We start from the raw sequence: 8565 nt of genomic DNA, 5'->3' as shown, positions 1-8565 counted from the left end.
ATTGCTATTCTCAACTGTGTTGACAATTGTCTTATTGCTGAATTGTACAAGATAAATTTATTTGACAACTTTTTATATATTCTCAATGAATACAACTGGACAACTATACTAGTTTGATTAACTTAGTTTTCAAAAATTTCAAAACTTTACTCTAATTACTTAAATGTAATTTCTTAGAGATGATAGAATAGGAAAGCCTCCAAACATGTCTAATGTTAATACAATAGAAAACACAAAAGTTGATAAATAATCACTATAAAAGAGTTTCAGTTGTATATCTAAGTATGTAATTCAACTTGAACACAAGTGAAAATATTACAATATTAATTCCAATTCTCTATCAGGCTTTCAGTAACAAAGGACAAAAGTTAAATGTGGAAACTAATATTTGGGTATCTGTTGATTTTTCTGGGAAACTTTTTCATCTGAATTCAAAATGGCCTAAATTAGCCAGAAAACACTGTAAATTTTTACCATAATGCCACATAAAATTAAAGTATATTGATAACTTAGTAATTTTTTACTCTGTTCTGTTGAGTAAGCCTACTTTGGAAGTTTGGAACAATATTAACAATAAACTTAAAACAAGAAATTCAAGTTCAAATGTATAACTAGGAAGTATTTTCTCAATATAAAAAATAATGAACTTAAATTATAAATGGCTTCCAGTAATTATTATTACCATTCAAAAATCACCCTACCTCAATTAAAACAGGTATGGAAGAAAGTGTACTCTGAAGTGTGTTCACATTATAAAGGTAAGTGATGAAATTTAGCCAGCAAAATTTCAAATAGGTGTATATACAAACATTTGTATAAAACTTTCATTAGTAATGTGTAGAAAATGATTTGTTTCAATAATTTCATGTATAACTTTTATATAATTTAAAACAAGTAAAACTGAAATTTTTATATGTAAAAGCTACAATAAAGTCAAATAAAATACTAAATGATGGTCTTATAAACAGTCTCTCTTAGGAGAATAATAACTGAGTAATGTTATTCTACGAAATACATTCTTCCTGATCAATCATTTGTTTGAACTGAAAATACATCTGTCAGCATATGTTTTGGAATTTCTGAACTTCTGACTTTCAAGACATAACAAGCATTCCCTGCTTTGGCCAAACTTTGTTTCAAGGTATATAGCCTCTTAGAAACCTCATGCGGTCCAGTATTGCCAATGAATTAAAACTTATCATAAATATGACCTAAAATTGGCTCATTTCAAAGGTGGTGTCAATGTCCACACTCCTCACACTTTTAATATACATCTTCATCAATTTTCCAGTTAAATCATCTACTTCCAGAAGGTAATCAACAGGTGTGATTTTCAGTCTCCCAGTACCAAACTGTTTTTCCTGAGCCTCAGAAGAGTGTATATTACTTTCTTTCCCATTGTCTTCTATTATAAATACAATTTTTAAATTAATTTCACCCATACTGATAAGTGATCATGTTTTGATAAAATGTTGAAATGAGAGAGCCTCCATATATTCCTGTAGTTCTGTAGTAATGGCTCTATGGAACTGATAATAGTTCTCTCTCTTTTTTTTTTTTTTTTTTTGAGAGCTCCTGGGCCACCTGTAATATCTTTTGTCTGATAACATCCTATTCAATCTCTGATTCAGCCACTATTTCTTCCATATCAGGTGCACTTGTAATCCTATGGAGAAAAAAAAATTGCCCTTTTACTTTCTACAGTTACATTCTGACTAAGTTTTACAAATCTCTTATATTTGTCATGTCTTGCAATTAAGTTCCTGCTGGAATGATTTGAAGGCCAACATCATAGGTTAAGATGAATTAACACGCCCTTCTCTTTGGTTATGTGAGAAATTGTAATGCTTCCTTTTCTGAACCTTCTTGATTATTCTTTGTTGCTCATGTTGTCATGGCCTACAATGGGATGAGCAGATACTGAGGGCAGAGTGTGTGAGGTGGGAAAATCTGCCAAGGCTGGACTACAAAATACAGTTTTCACAAGACACCTGTACCTGCCTGGTTCCAATATTTTCATTTTATTTTGAAAATAGATATAGATTTCAATTTTCAGCTGGGTTCCTAAACTTTTTGTTTTTCCTTTCCAATAATTTTTATCCTGATTAGTTGGCTTGGATACAACATAAGTCAACATTTGGCTATGAAAAACAGTACTTAATACAAAGCGAGGTGGTGTTAAGACACAGATCAATGTCTTATAAGTTGCACCTTCAAACATTGAATAACTATCTTGACATGATAAATAGAATTAATAATTCAAGATAGATGACAGGAAGTTAATTGCTATTGCAACATACATATGTATTGTAATGTATTTATGTCTGCTGGATTACTAAATAGAAAATAATTCTATTACTGGAAAATTATTATTCCTACAGTAAGACCTTGCTGCCTCATCCATTCTACACTATCCTCTAGTTTCATAAGGTTTGGCTTATAGAAGTCTGACTTTGGTCTTAGCTCTCCAATTCTTAGTTTTCAAACATAAAAATGTTACTGAAAAACTCTTGTGCCATATTTATTATCTAGGAAAAATATTCTAAAAATTTTATGGACCAACACTAAAATCAATAATATAAAACTGCTCACCACTTCATGGAGGCTATAACCAAAAACTATCAGGCACTATGAATATTTTCTGAAAGACTATATGCATGGACCAGAACTACCTAGAGGTGAAAAATTATTTCCTCCTCCCTAAATGACAGCATTAATTAAAAGTAGACATCTAGTTGCACTGCTTGGATTTAAAACCCACATTAATTACTTATCAGATGTATGAATTTTTACCAGTAATCTAACTCTTCTATATTTGTTTCCTCACTTAAAATAATGGTAATAATTATAGCACATAACTTATATTGTTGTTATTAGGATTAAATGCTTTACTATAGGTAAAGAACAGCACCTGACACAATGTAAGCACTCAATAAATGTTAACCAGTTATAGCTGTGGTGGTGGCGGTATTATAATTGAAGTAGTTGTAGGACTAGTAGCAGTCATGGGTAGTAGAAGTTTACCATCTTTGAATTATTACCCTAAGCTGAGTGCACACATGAATAAAAAAGTAAGGGGTACTATCTAGTAATGCTATGTCAATGATTAGGGTAATTTTCTCTTTTTTTTTCTTTTTTTTTTTTAAACATGTTTTGTTTTTATACATATTTTATGATTTTTTTTACAGAGAGGGATAGAGAGTTAGAAATCGATGAGAGAGATACATTGATCAGCTGACTCTTGCACACCCACTTCTGGGGATGTACCCACAACCAAGGTACATGCCCTTGACCGGAATCGAATCTGGGACCTTTCAGTCCGCAGGCCGACGATCTATCCATTGAGCCAAACCGGTTTCAGCGGGTAAGTTTCATTACCCAAACACTTTCGTAAGAAGACAACCTTCAAAACCCATGTGAAGAATTGAAAGCAGTAACTCCAGGGGGTTGTTATTTCTAACCTTTCTGAGATCAATGGGAAGAAACTTGAGAGAAACCAGGTATATGCCATGGGAGAGTTGTAGGACTCTACTTGATTGTTTTATGGTTGCAAAATGTAGGAAAATAAAATCTCATCTCTTGCAAAAAGATTGAGAGACAGTAACCAGGATTGTTGTCTCTGGTGACAGTGATGAAAAAAGAGGAAGAAAGAGAAGTAAAGCCTCAGAATATCCTACAAGATAGTGCTGGGTATGTACAGAATGAGGCAGAAGTAGTTTTATAGTTGTGAGTATGTGAAATAGAGTTTATTTTTCTATCATTCTTTATTAACTAGAGCAGTGGTTCTCAACCTTTCTAATGCCGTGACCCTTTAATACAGTTCCTCATGCTGTGGTGACCCCCAACCATAAAATTATTTTTGTTGCTACTTCATAACTGATTTTGCTACTGTTATGAATCATAATATAAATATCTGTGTTTTCCGATGGTCTTAGGCTATACAGCAGCAGTTCTCAACCTGTGGTTTGTGACCCAGAGGTTGAGAACCACTAGCAGGGTCACCTAAGACCATCAGAAAACACAGATATTTACATTACAATTCATAACAGTAGCAAAATAACAGTTATGAAGTAGCAACAATGAAAATAATTTTATGACTGGGGGTCACCACAACATGAGGAACTGTATTAAAGGGTCACGGCTTTAGAAAGGTTGAGAACCACTGAACTAGAGGAATGGTGCATGAATTCATGCATGGGTGGGGTCTGGCCAGGGTTAGGAGACAAGGGAAGTTGGTGGGATGGCCTTGCCCCCATCAGGGTGGGGGAGTTGGTAAGGGGCAGGGCCAGATAAGGGGAAGGGTCAAGGGGGGCAATTGGAGGGCCTAGCTGGGAGGAAGGGCCCACGGGTGGTTGTCTGGCTGGCCCCACCTCCTGGTCGAACTCCTGGTTGAAATCCCAGTCAAGGGGGCAATTTACATATTAGCCTTTTTATTACATAGGATTATTGTACTATTTTTCATACAAACAACTGTATACCTACTTTTCCCCCATCTAAGCCATGGCTCAACAAAAGAAGGTCAAAATACTTTCAAGGAAGAGGCACTGAGTAGCTAAATAAACCAAACAATAGGAGAGATGGTAGGCAGAAAGTAGAGTTGACTGAAAATTCTCTGTGTATTTTTTGGAAGGAGACAAGCCAGGTACAGTCCATTGGAATGAAGGGTCTGATTGATCTGGCAACCAAGAAAGAATTATCCCTTTGAGGTTCGAACTACTTCAGATACTAGTGAACAGAATATTCTATTGTGACTTCCCCTGGGTTCCCACCCCTTCCCCTACTCTTTATTAGAATTTAGAGCTCTGCAAAATATGTCACTATTATTGCTATACTAATTAGAATTGGAGACAATCACTTGCTTCTGCCACTACAAGGTTCTATAATGATCTTTCTTATAGATATAGTACACAGATGAATTCTTCAGTAATTCTTAGACCTTAATGCAAAAGAATATACCTCAAATACTTTTTGAGAATATACAACGCTGGGTCTTAACCTGCAGAAATTCTATTAATAACAGTAGGTTTGGAATGACAAGCGTCTTAGGAATTTGAATTTTTAATAAGTTCCCTAGACAAGTCTGATGAAACTGATTCATAGACTACATTTTGAGAAACAATGATGTATCTGTAATCTCTGGGGTACCTTGCAATTCTTCAGGTGTCCAAAAATGTTTAAGCAGTCTTACTGCCACAATGTCTGAAATTTGACTATTGGAGGACTAACTTTTTCTTCTGTGGTAGCACATTTCCTTTGGGGGGGGGCATTTTAGAATTTCTAGGGTCTTTTTCAAATTGCCTCTCTCTTGGTCTCATTGCCCTTTTATGGAGAATTACTGACATTAATTGAGCAACTGTTACTTATTAGTGTATGCTTTATCCTAAGACGCATTGGAAGGGGAAAATGTTACAGTATTACTATCTAACAATTTTGACTATACATTGTTTGCCAAGAGCTATGATAATCACCTAATATCACATGTTATAGAACCTATCATTATTTCTATCCAACAGGTAAGGAAACTAAGGATTTAAGAGGTAAAAGACTTCTGCAAGGTACAATTATGATATAGCAGAGATTAGAATACACATCTCTCTGATACCAAATTCTATGTTCTTATCCACATTGCAAGTGTGAATTGGAGACATTTCAGTGAGATAAGCAATGCCTCCCCAAGAACCTCATGCAAAGAACAATGAACACATAGAAGATTAACACAATGTATCACTGACAGTTCAGGGACCCAGTATAGCAAGTGAGTTGGCCCTGCCAGGTTATTATCATTTGTAAATAGTGAGTCTCTTCTGCTAGACTGGGCAGAATGAACAAGTGAAGGGCAAAACTTGATAGGGAGGAAATAAATGTGCTAATTCAACTTGTCTGATGTTTACATCAAAATTAAAGTTTCAACTTCAAAGCAATGAATGTGTGTGCTTGAGAATTTATCAGAAATATTCTAATGTCTTGGGTACCTGTAAGAAAAGTAAAATGCAAGTTTGGGAAAAAATCTTTTTCTGAGCTCTGTTGGAATATCAGATATGAGCTTGGAGATGCCACCTGCACTGACTTGCATGGAAGATGACTAATAACAGAAAATTTTAGGGCAATCAGTAAAGAACAGAGGCTTTTAGGATTCTCAGTTGTATGGCACAAATATCCCTCTACACGATGTTCAAGAGATATTAAAACAAAAACTCATTTAAATAAAATAAGGTTGTCCTCATCAGTGAGTCTTCCATTGAATGTTAATCAGAAAACCTGTTTGTCTTCAGCCATTATTACAGCACTAATTTTAGAATATGCATTGTATTTTTTTCAAAGGATAATACAATAAATATAACAATATTTCTCTTCTGAGTAAGGATATTATAGGGTACTCGTGCAATGATCATAAACACTAATGATCACTATTTGTAGAAGTTTCCCTAAAAATATATCTAATCAATGTACAGACTGGGATTGTGCCAGCGAATGACATCTAGTTTCCCAGACATGTCACGATGTATCACCCTTTCTAAATTCACCATGATCCATGGTTTAGTCTCACAATGCCAGGCTTAAAAATATGATATTATTAAATTTCAAGTAAAAGAACAACTCTCAAGGTTGGTATATTGAGTAATAGCATAAATATTGATTTATATAATCAGAACATCAAAGTATTAATTGTTATTGAGAGATAGTATAGTACGTGCCACCCTTAAAATATGTCTTTGGAATTAGAATTACTTTAAGCTGATTATTTTGAGAAACAGTAGACACAGGAAAAGTTCTGAAGACAGAGTAAAAGTTACCCTTTTCTAAGGGAAATTTACATTTTTGACAGAAATTTTAGTTGTAAGTCTCTCTCTCTCTCTCTCTCTCTCTCTCTCTCTCTCTCTCTCTCTCTCTCTCTCTCTCTCTTTCTCACTCTCTCTCTCTCTCCAAGAAAAGAAAGGATGACTAAATCATGAGAAGAAAAATTGGTAAAGGTACTAACTAAATTTAAGTAACAAATCTTGCCCTTGTTTATAATGCTTTTTCTGATACTCTCCCCATAACTTCCCTACCCTATAAACACATCTTTTTTTGCCTTTAATTGATTGAAGATGGGTTGACACCAAAGTTCTAAGCCACCTCTGTGAGCTACTCACCCCCCCACCCCAATATCTTCCATGAATACATGAGGTGTACATGTTAATAACATTTTGCTTGTTTTTCCCTTGTTAATCTGCTTTATCAATGCCAAAAGCTCAGAAGGACAAAAAGAAAAATTTCCTTCCTACATAATTTTAAAAATAAAAGTGTCACAAAGACCAGAATTTTTGCATTGTCAAAGCCATTACTACCAAATTCTGACTCAGTAGATATGTGCCTTTAGGAATGTCATATATTGTAGATTAAATAAACCTGTTTCCTCATATTTAAAGTGGATACAAAGTGGTAACACCCTCTCACAGGGTTCCTTAGAGAAATAAAGAAAAGATTGCATGTGAAGCTCTGAAAAGAATTTCTTGCACATAGTAAGTCCTCAAATAGTCCTATTAATTGTTATGATTAGTAAAATAGAAATGTTGCTTGGTAAGGCTTATTATTTGAAGTAAAATCCGATACTCTGACCCTGGCTCAGTTATTTTTGAAGATTCAGCAAAATCCTCCAAAATCCTAAATCAACAACTCACACTTTGGAGAGATTTCCACTAATTACAAAACCTATTATTTTAAATTGAAATTATAGTTGCTGACTTAAAGCACTATCACTTGACAAAAAGCTAACCCAATATCCTGATGGACAATTCCTTTTGCAATTGCAATAAAAAGAATAAAATACCTAGAAATAAACTTAAAGAATGTGAAAGACCTATATACTAAAAAAAAAAATACAAATTATTATAAAAGAGATTGTAGAATACATAACAAAATGGAAAAATATCCCATATTCATGGATTGGAAGAATCAACATAGTTAAAATAGCCATATTACCTAAAACAATATACAGATTTAATACAATCCCCACTAAAATTCCAATGTCATTGTTTAAAGAAATAGGATGAGAAATCAGCAGATTTGTATGAAACTATAAAAGATCCTACATAGCCAAATCACCCCCCCCCCCCAAAAAAAAAAGTATAAAGGTCGAGGTATCATGCTACCTGACTTCAAATTATACTACAGAGCTACAATAATCAAAAAAGCATAATGGCAGAGAAACCAACATACAGATCAGTGGAATAGAATAGAAGCTTTGCTATAAAACCACATATATAGGGATAGATAATTTTTGACAAAGGAACCAGAAACACAGTGGGATAAAGATAGTCTCTTCAATAAATGGTGCTAGAAAAACTGTAAAGCCACATGCAACAGAATGAAACTGGATTACAGTTTTTTTCCCATGTGACAAAAATTAATTCAAAAGAAATAAAAGAACTAAATATAATACCCTAAACAGTAAGTTATATAGAAGAAAATATAGATACCAAACTTAAGGAAGGACCTTGGTTGTAGAAAATATTTTATGAACTTGAGCCCAAAGGCAAGGGTAGTGAAGGCAAAAATAAATGAATGGAACTATACCAAACTAAA

At 34.0% G+C, this 8565-nt stretch overlaps 1 pseudogene across 1 annotated transcript; it reads right to left on the bottom strand.

The window, feature by feature from the left end:
- Positions 1 to 1004: 1004 nt before the first annotated feature.
- On the bottom strand, positions 1005 to 1790 carry LOC311615804 (translin-associated protein X-like; annotated as a pseudogene). Its single transcript has one exon. The product of its transcript is annotated as a translin-associated protein X-like (transcript).
- Positions 1791 to 8565: the final 6775 nt, after the last annotated feature.

Source organism: Pipistrellus hanaki (genome assembly GCF_964339955.1).
Source record: "Pipistrellus hanaki genome assembly, chromosome: X".
Taxonomy (NCBI): Eukaryota; Metazoa; Chordata; class Mammalia; order Chiroptera; family Vespertilionidae; genus Pipistrellus; species Pipistrellus hanaki.
Note: the sequence above shows the minus strand (reverse complement) of the source record. Positions and strands in the feature narration are given on the sequence as shown.